Genomic DNA, 19,134 nt, shown 5'->3' with positions numbered 1-19,134 from the left:
GGTAAACGGGCCTCATTATTGCTTTGTCCTGATGAATGGTAAGGAACGGTTCCTTGCAAGATAGAGCCTGCCACTCCCCTACTCTTCTTGTAATCTTTTTCTGTAAACTCAGCACTGTACTACTTTTGTATATTAAACCTAAACTTTAATAAGTATACATCTTTGGGCTCTGATTAAATATGCACATTTTGGAGAGTAATTTAAAATTTACAGGCACATTTGCTAAAAACAGATGTTTGTATGTTAAGTGTATATATTGTCTTTAGTAAACAGGGACCAAAGAGACGGCAAATTACATTTTTGGTAACTTTGGGGGTGACAGGTTCAAAATATATTGTGACAGATTGAGAGATATTCATTTGAGGTACATTTCACAGGTGAAGATTGGATCAGCTAGTGTGCATTAACCCTTGTCACATATACAAGTCACGTGCGCCGTTTGTGAGAGTTTGTATTAGGTAGCCGTTTTTGTTCATAATAGTCTTGGTGTTGAATAAAGGACTACATATGTTTTTTTAACAGCCAATATCTGTTCTGTAATGTCCTCAGCAGATAGAAATATACCCTTATCTGGACTATGCTCATCTGCCTGAATTCTGCACTTAGGTACACTAGCATCTTGATCCAAGTCCATGGCGAAGTCACTAAACCAAAATGGAAGAGATCTGTACTGGTAATGCTTGTGATTTACTGCAAACAAGAAACCTCTGTTTTCTTACTATTGGACTGGTCAAATAGGCGACCTTGAGGTCTATTGATCATCGCCATTCTTAAGGTGTTACTGCCAGGATGATGGTGGTCTGCGAGATCGTTTAACCTTTTCACTTGTAGGTAGGCATTCAGTTCCTTTAGGTCTGGAACTACCGAGCCCACAGGCGAGATTCCTTTCTTATAACATTTTCTTGCAGTAGGCCTCTTAAAATGACTCCTTTCCTTGGCTTCTTCTCTTATCTGAAGACATCTTGATGTAATGAATATGTATTTTCCTGGGAACTTTTTGAATTCAAGGTGGTCTCTGTAGGAAATAATTTTTAAGACCCAACCATCTTCTACTGGTTAATCCAGTTCAGGGCTGCTTGAACTCTATCTTCCTCCAACTGGAGATGGCTTGACTTTTCAAGCAAACTTTCCTCTGGTGAATGCAGCCTCCCCTCTGGGGCTGTAGGAAAAGTTGCTTTGTTCTCTCCCAGATGTTGTCTGTGAGAAAATAGTCATCCGGACTATATGACCTCGCATCGCCATAATGTCTCCTTCCCAAATTAGGAGACAAGGGATAATCTCCTTGATTATTTATTTATTTATAAAAAATGTTTTACCAGGAAGTAATACATTGAGACTTACCTCTCGTTTTCAAGTATGTCCTGGACATAGTTAATATGACAAATACATGGTTACAAATACAGTTACATAAATGAACAGGGTATACATTATATACAATACATTGCATGCACAATTCTTTCCAGAGGTTTAAAAAAAAAAAAAGCACATTTACCTCACGAGGCATTGATATAAATTGTACCCAATTTTTCCCCACAAAGGATAATGTGCAGAAATGGTTATTTGAAGCGGAGTGCAGCACCCAGTGTCTAAGCCACCACTGAAAGAACCATTGATATTGCTGCCAACTTCACCCAATCCATTAATGCTTTGGCAATATAGATCTGACAGATTTATCTGATAGAGCCCTTAGGATTGAAGTTCACTTGACTACTTGTTCTAATGCTTCCAAAATATTTAAGATTTATATGTGCATGGCTCTTGATAATGATGTTGATACAGCAGGTAGGTTTGCAGCCGCCCCTGCTGCCAAGACTTCTTTAAAAACGCCATCCGTTGCGTCCTTGAATGGAGTAAAAAAAAAAAAAAAAAATTGATAGCGTTTTAGTTCTCTCGCAATTCTAGAAATTGCTGTATTGTTCTTTGGAGGCACGTCCCAGAATTTTAGCTTTGTGAATAGGGATACGTTTTGCTGAACTTCCTTGGTGGCAGTAAGTTTCTATCAGAGCCTTTCCCATCACCTTTAGAGGACCAGCTAAATCCAGATTGAAATTAGATGCCTCTGTTAGAATCTTGACTTTTTTCGGTGTCTGTTTACTCACTCACTGTACTGCAAACCCACACAGTTACTCAATCCTTCATCCATGATAGGAAATTGGTTACCTGCTCGTGCGGGTCCCTTGCTGCTGCTGGTAGGCAGTCTGCACAAGGTTTGTTTCATTTCCAACGCAGGTTTAACAAGCAGAACATAATCTATTAGATTGGAAGTTCTTCTGAGAAAGTACTCCTCTTCCACGATGTTACCTTGTCTGATGCACTTATTCCCATGATGTGTTATTTGTAGTTATCTGTTATTTATATGATTGTCAAGTGTTTTAGAACTGTGAAGCGCTATGTACATTAATGGCGCTATATAAATAAAAAACGGAAGGTTCAGGGCACTACGGATTTCCAAAAAATGTATTATATCAAATACACAACGTTTCAACCATCAAAATGTGGTCTCTCTCAAGTGAAGATAGCATACACAAAATGTCCACAATATATAGCCTCCAACCCAGGTGAAATTACTTAAAAATCACCCGGTTACTCCCCAGTGAATGTCTCAGTCCAGGGTGCACAGCGCTTGCGCACACACATCCGGATCTCCGTCACCTTCGAATGACGTCCTTTGTGGGCGGTCCTGCCTTCCAGTAATTCCTGAAGACTCTAAATCTGGGGATCTTGGTATCCCTCCATATGCGCATGCGTGAGCGCTCATCATGGTCCGTCGTCCTTCCCGATGACGTCATCACGTAATCTCCGATTGGCCCATCTGGGGATCTTGGTATCCCATCATCGCGCATGCGCGAGCGCTCATCACGGTCCCGCATCCTTCCAGATGACATCATCTTGCATTGGCGTGGTCCCTAATAGACCCTTCTGTCCCACAATGTCGCAGAAATAATCTCCTGCATCCGTCGTCATAGGGATGTGTGCAAAAATAAATGCGTTATCAGTACATGAGATTAAGGTCCCTTCTTGTCCCATCCGTGAAATCTGTAGGGATAGGGCCGTGGGCATATAGTATGACATGGTGGAGAGAGAAAAAAAACACGAGAGTCGGTATTTAAAAACAGTTATGCCCACATACTCACACCAGTAGTACACACAAAGGGAGTGTGGATAAAAGTGCGGGAAAAAGGCCAAATCAAATTCATAATTAAATGTCAGAGCCAAGAAACATCATGGGATGAAGGTCAACACCAACAGCAGCATCACAATCCAGGAAATACATTATAAGTGTAATAAATATCACTAAATAGGGAAATCCCTACATAGTCCCAACCATCCAGGATTAGAAGAGAAAGGCTTGACCTCTCTTCATCTTACATTAAGGAAGCTATTAAGGGAGATGTAATCATTGAGGCCCCTTGGGTATACGGTATCAAGCGTAAATGTCCAAAACGCTTCCCTTTGCAATAGGGCAGTATCTGTATCTGAACCAGAAAATGTTTTTAGAACCTGATCTATGCCCATCAATTTCAATGAAGACACTGTGTGGTGGAAATCAGTGCAATGTCTAATCAATGCCGTATCCTCCTTCTTGGCATTGATTTTACTACGGTGCTCTATGAAGCGTGTTTTTAGCATCCTGTTAGTCTTGCCAACAAGATCCCCAGATGGGCCAATCGGAGATCACGTTATTACATGATGACGTCATCGGGAAGGATGACGGACCATGATGAGCGCTCGCGCATGCGCATTTGAAGGGATACCAAGATCCCCAGATGTAGAGTCTTCAGGAATTACTTGAAGGCAGGACCGCCCACAGATGACGTCATTCGAAGGCGACGGAGATCTGGATGTGTGCGCGCGCAAGCGCTGTGCATCCTGGACTGAGACATTCACTGGAGAGTAACCGGATGATTTTAAGTAATTTCACCTGGGTTGGGGGCTATAAATTGTGGACATTTTGTGTATGCTATCTTCACTTGAGAAAGACCACATTTTGATGGTTGAAACGTTGTGTATTTGATATAATAAGTTTATTGGAAATCCGTAGAGCCCTGAACCTTCCGTTTTTTGCTGACTTTGGACTTTTTCCATTGACAGGGACTCCCCTGGATCAGGAGCACCGATAACAGCAAGTATCAGTTATAGTTATCATTCCATGGTGTGCAGCATTAATCCTGTATTTTGCTATATAAATAAAGACATGCATACATAATCTTTTTTTGCAGCTTTCTTTTTCTGATGCAGAACCTACATTGCCACTTAAGTTTTTTTTTCCTCTGGCTGTCCCCTCAGGGGAACTGTGGTGACAAAAAAAATAATAATAATTAAATCTAACATAAGCACTCTCTTTCCATCACTCTTAAAACTAAGGACTCATCCTGTTAATTTGGTTAGCGACTCTTTGTTTGCAGCAGATTCAACCCTAAAATGCAATATATTCATACCTTCCTCCAGCTGACCATGATGCAAAAAAAACTACCTGTAGCTGAAGGTCTGGAAAGAAAGAACTGCAGATAGTGGGATGGGCTTTTTATAGTACCTACAGGATCAACTTCCTGTCCTACTCAATACAAGGACAAAGTTAACCCAAATGTGCCCACTGCCATGGTAACAGGAAATACTTTTTTTAAATGCCTCCCCATTTATGCAAATCCATTCTGTAGTTTCATCTCCCAAAAGCATTTTTGTCCCTCCAACTCAGTGTGGTAGTTGCAGTTAAAAGTTGACTGTACACCTCTCCCTGCAGTCCCTGTGCTGGTAAGAGCAGTTGCATGCACAAAGTCAGCAAAGGGTGAGAGAGAAGGAAGGGGGGCAGAGGTGCGAGGGGAAGAGTGGCTGTAGATCTCAGTTCCTCCTCCCTTGGAATTCAGGGAAGTATATGCCTACTGTCTACGAGGGGGTGTGTGCACGTGTGTGTGTGTGCACGTGTGTGTGTGTGTATGTATGCACGTGTGTGTGTGTGTGTATGCACGTGTGTGTATGTGCACGTGTGTGTATGTGTGTGTGTGTATATCTATGTACAGTATGCCGGTGTTTGTAATAGTGGGAATGTGTGTATATGTCTGTATTGGAGTAAAAGTATGTCTGCTGTATCTCGCTACACTGAAGTATTTGTCTCTTATAGAAACACAGAATTTGACAATGGATCATTTTCTTATCTACTGTAAAAAATAACTGAAATAAGATTAAGATAATATTTCCAATTTTATTTGGGAATAAAATAAATAGCTCTTCTGAGAGTTTTGTGCCATATACACGCCGACTTGTGTTTGGGAACTTGGCATATGATAGGATAAAAAGGGATTTTCTAGATAAGACGTTGGAGACATTTGGGTTTTCGGGGGTGGGGGGGGTTTACAAGGGGTCCGGGTCCTATATCAGACGCCAATAGCCATTCTGAAGATTCCAAGGGGGAGAAGAGGAATCGGATAACAATTAAGAATGGGACTAGTTTGGGGTGCCTCCTCTCTTTTTGCATTGACATCGAACTCCTTGCGGCTACAATCAGAGCTTCTCCAAATATACAAGGGATTAATATAAAAGATGTGTTACAAATTATAAAGATTTGCAGATACTATCCTTACTATATCTAACCCATTGACATCTCTCCTGAATTTACAATCCATTCTCCAGAGGTTTGGGGAATTATCTGGGTATAAAGTAAATGGGGGGAGGGAGGGAGCGATGTGAAAGTGTGATATATGGCCCATTTAGAGGGGTGCACTAGGATCTATGCAACCATTTTGTTTGTCTCTGTCATCCATTTTGTTGTTATGTATTCTGAAAGAAGGATATGCGAGTTTTTGCCTTTAGTGATTCAAATTTCTGTAGCCAACAAATCTCCCAAGGTTTTTCTCTCTCTGAAACCGGCCTCTGTAAGTAGGGGTAGGAATGCAACAGCCAGTTGAGATAAGAACTATTTCTATGCAAAACTCCCATTTTAGAAAATGTGTTCATCAATATTTTCCAAGATAATTGAAATTAAAAAAAAATAAGATATTGCTTCTCGCTTTCCTTGCTTTTAATTAGCAACCCTAACTAAGGAATGTGATAATTGGTTTGCCAGGAAATACTACCCCCAACGGCGAGTCAAAATATATAGGGTAGCGGTCATCATGTATAAAGGTATTAGAAATTAAAGGGCATAAGTTTTTCATTGTAATTTTGGTTAAGCATCTGTACCTAAGGCCTGGGACCCGGTGCGCCCGGCGGCACGGGCGGCCACACGCGAGTTCCCCACCAGCAGGGGAATCCTCCCGAGCCGGTCCCGGTCCCCTATGGCTGCACAGCTCACTACACGCTGTGACGCGTCAGCCGCTACGGGATACAAGAGAATGGTGATCCCTAGCGTTGACGCGTCACATGGTGTGGCTGTGAGCCAATGAGGAGGGGAGGCTTCGGGAGGAGAGGCTTCGGGGAGCGGGGAGGAGTGTGGGGGGAAAGCAGCGTGAGTGCCTGTCTGTGTGTCTGAGTGCCTATCTGTGTTTGTGTATGTGTGTGCCTGAGTGCGTGAGTGCCTGCGTGAGTGCCTGCGTGTGTGTGTGTGTGTGTGTGTATTAGTGCCTGCCTGCGTGCGTGCGAGAGAGTGCCTGTGTGTGTGTGTATGTGTGTGTCTGAGTGCGTGAGTGCCTGCCTCTGTCTGTGTGTGTGTGCCTGAGTGTGTGTGTGTCTGCGTGTGTGTATGAGTGCCAGCTTGAGCCCGTGGAGGGAGGGGGGGGAGTAGCGGGTCCCTCCGCTTAAGCCACGCCCCCCATCCCGCTCAAACCTCCCACTCCCGCCCACCTCCCGCTCCCTACAGACCGCATATCGCGGTCTGTGTCTGTCAGCGCCCCGCCTGTCTGCAGTGCGGGCGCGCTGACGGAGGGAGCGGGGCCTTAGCCTAATAAGCCAGCCCATTGAGGGGCATGTATCTCAGCAGTGTATAAAAATGTATGCTATTTGCTATATTGCCAGAGAGCTTTTGACAAAGCTTTTCTCCTTGTGTACACTCATATGCAAAAATAAAGACTCGCTTGTTATACTGAATTCTGAACCCTAATCACTGTATTTTTTTACCCGCTTTCACATCGGAAGCGCCAAATTTAATATTAACTGAAAAGGAGGTTGAGGTTCTTAAAAACGACATTTTGACTATAGGTGGGGGGGGGAAAAAAACATCAAGTATTTGGGGATATACCTTACTAAGGACTACAACTCATTATACTGTATAAATATAACTATCCCGAACTCTTTCTAAGATTAGAAAGGATCTACAGGTCTGGAAATCTCACTATATCTCCTGGATTGGTCGTATAACCGCAGTTAAGATGAAAATCCTCCCCAGACTAATATATTACTTCTAAATATTACCAATATCTGTCCCACATACAAATATAAATGAAATCCAAAAAACGAGTTATGCAATTTATTAGGAAACAAACAACCGAACTTAGCCAGGTCAATTATGCTGGAGTCTAAAGAAGGTGTGTGTGGGGGGGGGGGGGGGGGGGGTTAGCATTTCCAAATATTCTAAAATACTATATAGCCACTCATTGGGTGGGACCATGCTTGGGTGGATCTGGAAAGCGGACTTAAATACCCAATTGGCCCGTCTAGTTTGCTATGGTCGAGCTCCAGGACTGGGCTTGGGAGACAGCTTGAGCTGGCAGTAAAACTCGGGTTTACTCTGAAAATTTGGAGTTGGCAAAAAACAAATATAAGGTCATGTCAACTCCATCTAGGATTTACACCCCTGTTCGGTAATCCAGGGATTTTGTCAGGTTTCCAGGGCCTTGAAACTTGGAGACAGAGGGGTTCTAGAGATGGGAGATTAGAAAAAGATAAGTTGATGTCATTTGAGGAACTGCTGAGAAAATATGGTTTACATCGGGCGGAGGTGTTTAAATATATGCAGGTCCGACATGTTGTGCGTTGGGGTTTCTATGAGGAGATATAAACACAAGCAGCCTCAAGAGAGCAGGACTGGTAGGGGGGTGGTAGAGAAAAGAAGTGCAATGCATACACCTCAGCTGCAAAACCCAGTAACCCATGAGTTGCAAGCCCCTGTGGCACTGAAGTAGTCAATTCTTTATATTATTTTGTGGCACTCTTTATGGGAACTTTATTTTTATTTTTTTGCCCCAATAGAGCAAAATCACAATATTTCTTTAAACATGTACTTAAAGGCACAGGAAGATAATCTGATTTGCCCCAAAACACTCAGTTGGCTAAATTGACTAAGCAACACAAGATTTGTTTAGTTCAATAGTCAGGAAACCGGGTTCAACACTTCTGAAGCCTGTGCTGTAACTACAAGGCCTTTACTTGAGGGACCCACTGAATCTAAGATAGGAACCTCTGTGGCCTGTTTCTAATGACTGAAATTGATCCACATGATTGGAAGAGTGTGGCTTTTCAAATCCCTCAAGCCATCCATCTCTTCCTGACAATCATGGAGCAAACTTTGAACAAAAAACACACATATGCCTATTTAGCAGTGTATTACTTGCAATGGACCATTGTAATGTGCTGTACTGAAGGTTATCATAGTTGGCAGGTTTGTCACTAAACAAAACCATTAAGTAATTAAATCCATTACACTGTAAACAAAGAAATACTGTAAACAAAGAAATAGAAAAACACTGAACGTGTTCAATAAAAATGTCTGCAACATTAACAGTGAGCAAGAAAAGCTTCCACTGAAACTCTGACCTAAGGTAGACAGTGTTTACATAAATCCCCTGGTTGGACGAGGCCAAACAAAAGCTATGGCTCTGCCTATCACAGATCACAGTCTCTATTGTGGATCAGTGCAGATGAGGTAGAGAGAACCAGAAAATGAGGAATAAAATAAAGGTATTCTCACTGTGTAAGACCACCATTTTAGGGAAGAATCATAAAAAAAGGGGAGCGTAACATACCAGCAATATATGGGGGGGAAGGAGGGGAGCAGAACCCAATATATGGGAAGCTGCATGACCGACGTAAAAAAAATAAAATAAGGATCTTCCATTCCCTGTAGCTTTAAAGTGGTTAATTTAGAGGGTGTAGACAACAATATTAGTTTACTCAACACTAATGAGAAATTACTATAGGAGAACAAAATATGACTAATAAAATTGAAGTCGGTGCTTGGAGAGAAGGCCCCCTGGGTCCTTAACCACAAAGAAAATCAAAAAAAATTATTCTCCAGCACTCAATAAAACAATCTGGTAAAATGAGGATAATGTGATAAACACAATTGTACTCATCAATATGAATATACACATAATGGGTCATGTAAATGTGACCATCCAAAAAAATACTAAAAGGGAAAATTGATTCCTTTGACATAATGTAGACAGGGGCTCCCCACAAAACTGCAAATTGTAGAGATAAGTTCCCTATTTCTTCTTTGGTCACATTTTTCTATATTTACATGACCCATTGTGTGCATATTCACATTGAAGCGTACAATTTTCTTTATCACTTCATCCTCATTTTAGTAGTTTGTTTGGAGTGCTGGAGAATATTTTTTTTATTTCCATGTTGTAGACACCAGTTATATTTTGGGGCTTCAAAGCCTTTTATCAATCTTCATAAAAAAGACAGAGGGACAAAACAGAGTACAACACGTCTAACGAATCACCTTGAAGCTACAGAAAATGTCATTTTTTTCGCTCTTTTATGTACATGCCTATAGGTTACAGCTGCCCAAATTGTTTTGTCCGTATGTTTATTGCAGTTAGGAACTGCACTGCTGTCAGTACATAAGCTTTCCAATTTGGTGTAGTATGCTTTGTTATTTTGGAGGGGATTGTTTATGAATACAATAACAAAGTCATGTCAGATCACAGGAAAGGTAATCTTTGGGGTAATGGAAATTAAACTTACACTAGCACTGCTTAAAAAAAAAAAAAAACACCTTGTGGTTTCAATTGGCTTGAGGAGGAACTGCCAGTTGGCCTACAGTACATCTGCACCTCAAGTTTGGAACATGTTGACTGCAAATTACAGGGGGTGGGGGAGAAGAAGAGAAAATGAATTACACATAGAGAGTATTTGTATAAATAAATAAAACTAAAAGCTGCAACTGAGAAACCTAACGGGTAAGATACTTCATTGTACAGAAGCAGCACAGGGAACAATAATGATAAAAATAAACAATTTATTTTTTTTGCAGTATAGATCTTAGGGTTATATAGTTACATAGTATATGAGGTTGGGGAAAAAAAACCATGTCCCTCATGTTTAACTTATGCTTAATATAGACAACAGATACCTCATCCTATATTTGTATTTACAGTATTTTGATCAAATTACTCACAGGATCAACATCCTTCCCATATTTACTTATCTTCCCATATTTACTTATTTGGAATATCACTGTAACAGGAACTTACAGACAAACTGCCTCTAAATCCAGCAGCGTGCTGGTTAATTGCACAGGCAATCAACCAGACTCCATCTGGGTGATTAGGACTGTTAGAAAAGGCCTGGTCAGAGTTAACCTGTTACCTTAACCCGAATATACCAACCTAATTGTTGTCCTAATTAATATGCCATCTTAACTCTTACCAGCACACTCTGAAAATTCTAATCCAGGAGAAAATCATTGTTGGCCAAATGAGGTAGAGGAAGGTTATAGAGCCAATATTCAGTGAAATAAATAAAATACCAGGTACCACTCTGGAAATTAGCCCAGCGGGGCGAAACGCGGGTTGAGAGGGTCAGACGGGGACCTCTATTGAATATGGACATTCTTTACTTCTAAGGACGTATTTCTGTGCTGGACCAGCCCTAACACCCTATCAAGGAAGTGATTTCACCTGCACCAGGGATACCCAATGCTCCTTTGGCTGAGTATTGTTCTACCTATATAGCCATCATGGTTATATATTGACATTTTATACAGGACACTACATCCCATTTCCCCATCTTGGGGTTTTACATCAAGTGATCTGTATACTCATTTCCCTGTGAGCCCCCATTCACATGCTCCTTGAACTCATGTGGTTGCAACTCATAGACCTGTAGGGCAGCAGTGCGCAAACTGAGGGGCGGGAGATTTTGCTGGGGGGGGGGGGGGCACAGTGGTTGCAGAGGCCCTGAGGCATTTTAATTAGATGCCGAAGGATCGCGTGAGGCCTCTGCAACGGTATACTCACCTTGATTTAGATGCTCTGACGCATCGCCATGGCAACGCGGCATCATGCCATGTGACGTCACATGCGTCAAATGACAGTGGGTCACGTGAGCGTCAGTTGACGCAGCTCTATGGTAGGGAAGGGGGCGCCAGCACCGAGGCAGGGAAGCGCAGCTGGAAAAGTTTGCGCTCCCCTGCTATAGGGTATACTTATATTTAGACATTCGTCTTTTTGTTTTCACCATGTTGTTCATTTATGCACATGTTTTTTTTACTGCCTGTACTACATTTATATATGGTCAGCCAGTAGTTGCACTACCTGTGATTTGTGCACTTTTTTTTTTTTTTTTTTTTTTAAACTATTTGTGTATATGACCGTCCGGTCGTGATTCCATTGGGTACTTTGTCCCCAATGTTATCTTTAATTTAGGTGCAATTTTCTAGCTAGCTGCTTTTTGCAGTACCTTTTTGTAATTGTCCGCGTATTTATATTGTACTTTGGAGGTATTTTGGTCTGGTTCCATGTGTGTGTCATTTTAGTTTTTATGTTAGATGTGTTTGATTAAAATTATTTTGTATTATTTTGTATTATTTTGGACACATACATCTGCTGTATACTTTTTTGATATCAGAGTGCTTGCTAGGGGAAATGTGTATGCGTGTCTATAAAAAAAACAGAAATAGCCGTGTTAGTCCAGTTGCGATATTGCATTATAAACTAAAGTATTATATGAACTATTACATCTGCACTAAAAGCCCCACGAGAACACCTGCTACAATACAGACAAAGAATCTACCACACGCATACCATTAGTGGCCACATACAACCCTACACTAGAGAGAATAAGAAAAATAATCAAAATATCTGCAACCCATGCTGGCAGAGAATGTGACATTAAAATAAATCTTTACCAAACCTCCCATTCTTGCGTTCCGGCAACCACCAAACCTCAAACAGAAATTAGTCAACAGAAAACTTAATAACGAACTTAAAGACACCGATAATGGCACAAAACCGTGCAACAAATGTTGCAAACGCTGCAAACATATGCCAAGATCCCACAGCCAGTCACAACCATGGAACACTAAATGTTAAAGGATCATACTACTGTACATCCAGGAATGTAGTATTTATGATTCAATGTAACAAATGTGACCAAGGATAATACATTGGGGAAACCAGCCAAAAACGTCACGCAGAATGAATATGCACAGACAATATACAACAGCGGTACCCAAAGCGGGAGGTGCTGGATTTCTCGGGGGGGGGGGGGGGGGGCTGGGGGCGATTGCAGAGGCTCCACACTCTTCCAAGGCATTTAAATTAAATGCCGGATCGCGCGAGGCCTCTGCAACTCTAAAACTTACCTCGACTCTGCCGGCGTTACTCCTGTCCATGGCAATGCGGCATCAAATGACGCTGCGGGGTCATGTGACATGACAGCACGTGTCAAATGACGCTGCGGGTCACGTGACGTCACATGACCCCCGCGGCGTTATGGCAGGGGGGGGGGGGGGGGGCAAGCACAAAAAAAAAAAAAAAGAAGTTTGCTCACAACCAGATCATTCCATAAATGATTTAAAAATCAAAATCCTCAATGGAATGTTTAAACGCACCAAGAACGGAAAACATTTAAGCTCAGAATGATAAGACTGACACCAAAACAAGAGGACTTAATGTATGATATGGGGTTTCTTACACACTATCACAATTGTTTGTAATGATCCTGCCTGCCTCTCTGCCAATGTTCTTATCCACAGCATCCCCTTCCCCCTCCATGCTGTTCCTTTTCACCGTTTATTACCCTTCCAATGTCTGTAAACATCACTTTCTCACCCTACCTTATCTACATATCTGTTTCTTTTGCTGCTTTCCTAACCTCTGTTTTAGCCATAGATTGCTTTGTCAACCAGTATTGTAGACCTGAAGAAGAGGTGAGAACTCGCGAAAGCTTGTCCTATGACAAATTAGTCCAAATAAAATTTTTAAAAAAAATATCACACACATCTATTTACACACAGAACGTAAACACTATATAAACAGTACTGCGGCATTATGGGGTCCTAGACACAATAGCAGTCAAGAACTGCAGGTCAGGGGGTGAGAAGAGTAAAGTGTTACAAAGCCATACATAGATATACATCCCGCTGACGTTGCGGGGGTCCCGTGTACTTTATGACTGGAATCCTGCTCTAGTTGGATGAAACACAGATGAGGGTCCCACTGCCCGCAGACTGCTGGTCACAGCTCAAACCTTCAGCCAATCAGTCAGCCTGGGCTACATATACGCAGAGCATGTATATGAAAAACACCGCTAAGGCGGGGGGGGGGAGGGGGGGCAGGAGACACGACAAATGGGAATAAAAAGTGACCACATACTGTGATTGAGATTATTAGTAATGGGGATGAAATATAAACTTGGGAGAGAGAAGTAAATGTCCTTTCCTATCACGTCATAAATATTGATTTTAGTTTATTTACTTCATTACTTCGGACCCCAGCATTTTCTCTCTACAAACACAGCACTGCTCGCAGATATAAAAATAAACAGACTCCCCCATATACATAGACTTGTGTTTGTATCCACGTACAGATATTACATATGAGCATATCAATGTGTAGATAGAGGCACACAGCCATGTTCTATGTGAGGGTGATGTATACATACAAGTGTATGTCATGGTTTATATATCCACACATAGTGTACGCTCCAGGCCCTGGTGACGCACTCACCTCAGACAGACCCGGGCAGGCGGCCGCCGCAGTCACAGAGGCGCCCCGGCCCCGTGTGATATATAACACGTTATAACCTCCCCCCTCAGGGTGCAAGCAGTGGCTGGGCGGTATTATGGCGTCGTGCTTGTGACGTCACGTCGGTGACGCCGCCGTACTCGGTCGGTGCGCGGGGGCCGCGAGTCCCCCCTCCTCCTCGCGCTGCTCACAACCGCCCGGTAACGGCCGACGCTGGCACTCTGTCCCCGCTCTGACGTCAACGCGTTCGCGGGTTATCTGTGAGGAGGGGAAAGACGGAGCAAGACGCGACGCGGCTGTCTCTGTGTCTGTAGAGTGTGGCACATCTCGCGCTCCCAGGCCGCGCGAGATTCTTTTTTTTTTTTTTTTTCCTCTTTTTGTGTTGTTCGCCCAGGCAGCCAATCAGAGAAGCGAGGCCGCGCCTGTGACGTCGGTGGCACGGTCAGCTTTCGGTGCCCGTGACGTTTTCCCCCACATAGCAACAACAGTCCTTTTTTTTTTTTATTAAATATACTTTATTGAGATGCGACAAACCAAACAATGGAATACAATGGCATGTGTGCAGCCAAAGTGTCTGGGCTGTTAAGCATGTGCATCTCATCCAGGACAACTGACTGAGCTCCTGTGTGTCTGTGTAGATGTATATATAACTTTTTTTTATGATGAAAATAAATTGAAATGTAAAAAAAAACTTTTTCAACTTTTGTGGTGTTCTAGAGATGGCAACTTCAAAGGATAAGATTCAGTAAGATTTGGGAAATCTGGCCCCAAAAATAGCATTTTATCTTTCAAATGTACTTATTTGACATTATAGGCAGCACCCGTTGTCGAGCCACTGCTGGACGAAGGTCTCCTCAATAGTGTTACAGGTCCTGTGGTCACGGTCTAGGACATTTAGTCGCAGCCGTTTCGCTGCGGCCAAATTGCTGCCGGCGTTTAGTCGCCACTCATCTCGCTGCCTTGACATCTCTCCGCCGGCTGCTTTGCCGCCAAGATAAGCCACTACCCTAAAAACCTTAACTAACCCCATGAACTAAAAGCCATATGCTTAACCCCCTACTTTAACTGCTACAACCCCTTATATTAACTTACCTTATTGGTGAAACGGCCGGCGGCTAAGTGTCCAGCGGTTGCGGTGAAGGGTCCCTCAGACAAATGCCTGTAGAGACTTGGTCCGATTCCTTGCGGTCAGGGCCAACGGGGAGAGCACAGAGACATCTGTGACAGGCCCATGGCGGAGGGGCTCAACTTCTGTATTTGACCGCCTGGGTTGCCCCCCCTTAGTGCCTTGATTTGAATTTTGAAATTTAAAAAATTGATTGATATATAGATATATATCTATATATCAAAGTAATAAATATCTGTATAAACTTGTGCAGTTACAATGTAAATCAATATAAATCAAATATTCACAAAATAATCCAATATGAAAGAAAGTTATATTAAGCTTATTCAGTGTGTTGAAGGAAATATCCCAAGGAAATATTCCTTTAGCCAAGTGTTCCAAACTAAACAAAGTTGTAGCTAAATACTGCTTCAAGGCTCATGCAGCTGCTCCTAGAAGAATCTCCAGTCTTCAGGGAAACATGTAACAAACAAAAAGAAATAAGTGCAAATTGCCTCATAGTGTAAAACTGTTTATAAACAGAGCATAAAAGTATGCAGGTAAGTATTACACTCACAATAAAGATAGTACATAATCGACACACAGCTATCCAGCAAGCTCTAAGGAACCCCACAAATTACCCCTAATATATGTAACGCCTGTTCGTGTCTGGTCTGACCCACCCAATCTTACATTGGCCCCTGTGGTCTATCCAGCCCCGTTACATGTCTGCGTATGGTGGTGCACCTGTAGGCAACAGGACTCCTGAGTCTCCCGCTTAATGGTATTGGGGGATGTCAATCAAGACAGGTAGCTGAGGTAGTGTGTGCGAGTCCTACTTACATCCAGTGCAGCACCTCCACCTCATCAGGATCTCTGTGTCCGCAGGAAGATGGCTCTGATGAGGAACTCCTCTGTGGTGCCTTCCTCTGTGGAGTAACTTCACACTCACACATGGGGGTTGTTGTGAACCAGGGCATCTTTATTTGCATGATGGTATGGGCAAGCTGCCCCTCACAGCTAGCAGCTCAGCTGCTCATCTCTTTGCTGCACTCCATTAGGAAGGTCCCTTCTCCTCTAATAGAGTTGCTCTCCACCTCTCCCTCAAAGAGATTCACCAGTTTGTCTCTGTCTGCTGCTGTGTTGCACAGACTCTCAGCTCTTTCTGTCTGCTGCACTGACTCACAGCTAGCATGAGACCACTGCAACACTGTTGCAGACCTCAATGTGCCTCTCACTCAACAGAATAAGAACAACAACAGGAAATGACCTACTAACTTTAGGCAGTGCTGTGTCTTATATCACCTCCAGAAAAACAGACAGGCTCTGTGTCACTAAGGGTGGACATAAAGCATGTTGTCACTTCCTTTGGGACATATGACACCTCACCAGGGTTTGAGGGCAAACCTCCATGATTGTTGCTGGCAATCCTGCATACTTACCAGGTTTACTGCCAGCATGAGAAAGAGATATGTACACCACTTTTGAACATGGCTACATTCTCCCCCTGGTGGAAACCCCAACGGCCTCGCTTGGGATCTAAATTTGCGGAACCTTCCTTCAGGTAGCACTGCAAAACATAACAACACATTATTACAGTACATATCTTTTCATAACACAATAACAGATACATCCTACCGTAGATGTGTAACAACTAGGATTACTCCCTGCTGGAGTATCCATTACTGGTACTACTCTACCCTCTTAAGGTGGCCTGCGCACAGCATGGTCCACTGGGTTTAGAGCAACAATGCGATAACACTCTGGGTGCCATACTGAACACCCACAATCAGCCCACAATTCCTGCCTGGATGCTAGTGGACTGAGAGGATCATGCCCATACACTTCCCCAAGGCATCTCCTGGAGATGTAGACTATCCCCTCTTGACTACACCACTTCTCGTCTAACCCGCCAGGATCCCAATCTTCTTCTCTTGATCCTTCCTCCTCATCAGTGCCATATCCCCTATCCTCATCAAAGGAACCCACAATCCCTGGCTTAGGATTTGACCCAAGGCTCGTAGGCTTACACCTTACCCCAACAGTATCATTAGTGCTGGATGACATTCTTGGCATAGCCATTTCCCTCCCCGATCCCTCATCGGAGGTAAAACAGTCCGCCCAGTCCAGATTTCCCCCAGTCCATTCTTCAGAAGTGGCTCGGGACTCCCCAGACAACCCTTGGCTAGACTGGAACCCATAGGAAAAAGTGACAGGAGCAAGGGCTTTAACTATGGCCGGGGGTTGGCCATAGGCAAACACTGCCGGCATACGCGGGGCTACGACCCGCAACTTCTCGCTTCCTTGCCCGGTACCATCGGACTGGCACTCCGGATCACTCGCCTCCTTATTCCCAGGCTTCCGCAGGGCCTGCCAGCTCTTCCCGGACCCAGGCGACCTGGTACAGCTGCTTGGCCGCGAGGACCCGGCCATCTTCCATCCGTTTCCGCGGTGCCCACCGGAAATGATGTCATGGATCTCGCGTGATTCGCCGCCATCTTTCGTTGGGTTCCCAACCGGAACCTCTTCCTCCAGAACGACATCCGCCGCCGGAAGTGATGGTTCTGCTTCTAGCGTTGGGTTCCCAACCGGAACCTCTTCCTCCAAAATGACATCCGCCGTTGCCACCACCGGCGCCTGTGGGGAACTAGGAGGTTCCTCACCACTCCACTGGCTTGCGATGGGTTCCTCTTCATCTGGGACATGGTCAGGTAGGTACAGGTCCACTCGCACCACTGGACAGCTACCTTCTAAGGAGGACACCTCCGCCAGGACGCGATGCTGAGTGGAGCCATTCGCCCTGGTGGCCAGACTTAAGGAGCTATCGTGCTCCACGGTCACCTGGAGGCTCACACCCAACACCCCTGGGGCAGTCAACTCGCCCTTGTCGTCGTTAGCAGGTACTGATCCCAAGCCTGGGACCGATGGTACCTCTGTGGTAGGCCGGACTGGCCATTGTAGGGCACACGGGCCCATATCAGGATCCGTAGCAGATGGGATAAGTGTGTCTTTCTTTATCAGATCCTGTGCAGCACTTCTGCTGCGAGTCTTCCACCGCTCTAGGTCATCCTGCCACGTATCATCTTCTTCATACCTCATGTCACACCTTAGCACAAATGCATCTATTCCATTACAGTGCAACCTCTCACAGTCTATTTCCTTCCCAGGAGAAAAATTCTCTGTCTCTGCAACAGGGGTTTGGACACATGGTTCCCCTGTAGCCTCTGGAATTAGAACAGAACGAACCTCAGCATAACTCATGGTAATATAGAGGTCAGGCTCCTCCTCCTCTTCTGGAAGTTCTGTAGGCTGCAGCAGCCCGGGCTTCAGGAACTGTATATCGCATCCTGCACACTTGGGCCCTCGGGTCAATTCACCGACGTGGCAATCACAACCGCTCAGGCGGCAGTGCAGGTATCCCTCCCCATTTACCACTGTTGTCGTGATCACTAATGGTAACGTAGATAACTCATCAGCCCAGCCATCAGTCACATTACAGTCTTCTACTACACATGGGCACACTACCAGGGGCGAGCCTAATTTTGGGTCCCGTATGACTATATACAGCCGAGGGTGTATGTCGCTGCATCCATTAATTCTCTTATGGTGAACAGAAGTGGCAGATTGTGGCTCAAGGCGCTCTCTCCCCCTGGTGGACTCTAGAGGAGGGACACTTTCTATCAAGGGATACATTTCCTCCTCGAGCGCAGCAGCACGGGCACGCTGCCAACTTGGGGAAAGTTGCCATGGCGCTGGGTCGGAGTAGACTAAAGGGTATCCCTCCGGGGGGCACCCGGGCATAAACAACGTGGACGGGGCATCTGCCAGGCATATATTCCATGTGTATGTCACCACAAAAAGCATCGAGCTCCACGTGGACGGGGGGTCTTCATCTACATCTAGAATAAGGGCGTACTGCCACTCGGGGATTTTATGCAATTGATCACAGACCTCCTTATCTGTTATATTGGCGGGAAGGCCTTCTACGGCCACCACACGGCGGGGGTTAACTTTTATCTTCAAGGCCCAGGCGAGGACCTCGTGTCCGGACTTTACAACCATGGTGGAACTTTCTGCAATTTTAGCATTTGCAGTTGATAAAGTCTCATGTAGGGATGAAACGCGTCAGAGTGGCTTTTACAATGATGTCCAGCCTTTTTTTGTAATAAAATATATTTT

The 19,134-nt window shown here is 44.1% G+C and overlaps 1 protein-coding gene across 6 annotated transcripts in view; it reads right to left on the bottom strand.

Annotated features, from left to right (window-relative positions):
- The window catches only part of G3BP2 (G3BP stress granule assembly factor 2), a 41,242-nt gene extending 25,421 nt beyond the window's left edge, over positions 1–15,821 (bottom strand). For 3 of the 6 annotated variants that reach the window (XM_075565254.1, XM_075565245.1, XM_075565290.1), the window contains exon 1: positions 13,833–14,203. The gene's annotated coding sequence lies outside the window, so the exon portion shown is untranslated. Of the gene's footprint in view, positions 1–13,832; positions 14,206–15,798 lie in introns of those variants that run through there. The other 3 variants (XM_075565263.1, XM_075565280.1, XM_075565271.1) reach the window with 3 other exon arrangements.
- Positions 15,822–19,134: the final 3,313 nt, after the last annotated feature.

This window comes from Ascaphus truei, chromosome 1 (genome assembly GCF_040206685.1).
Source record: "Ascaphus truei isolate aAscTru1 chromosome 1, aAscTru1.hap1, whole genome shotgun sequence".
NCBI lineage: Eukaryota > Metazoa > Chordata > Amphibia > Anura > Ascaphidae > Ascaphus > Ascaphus truei.
This window is presented reverse-complemented; position numbering and strand designations above follow the sequence as displayed.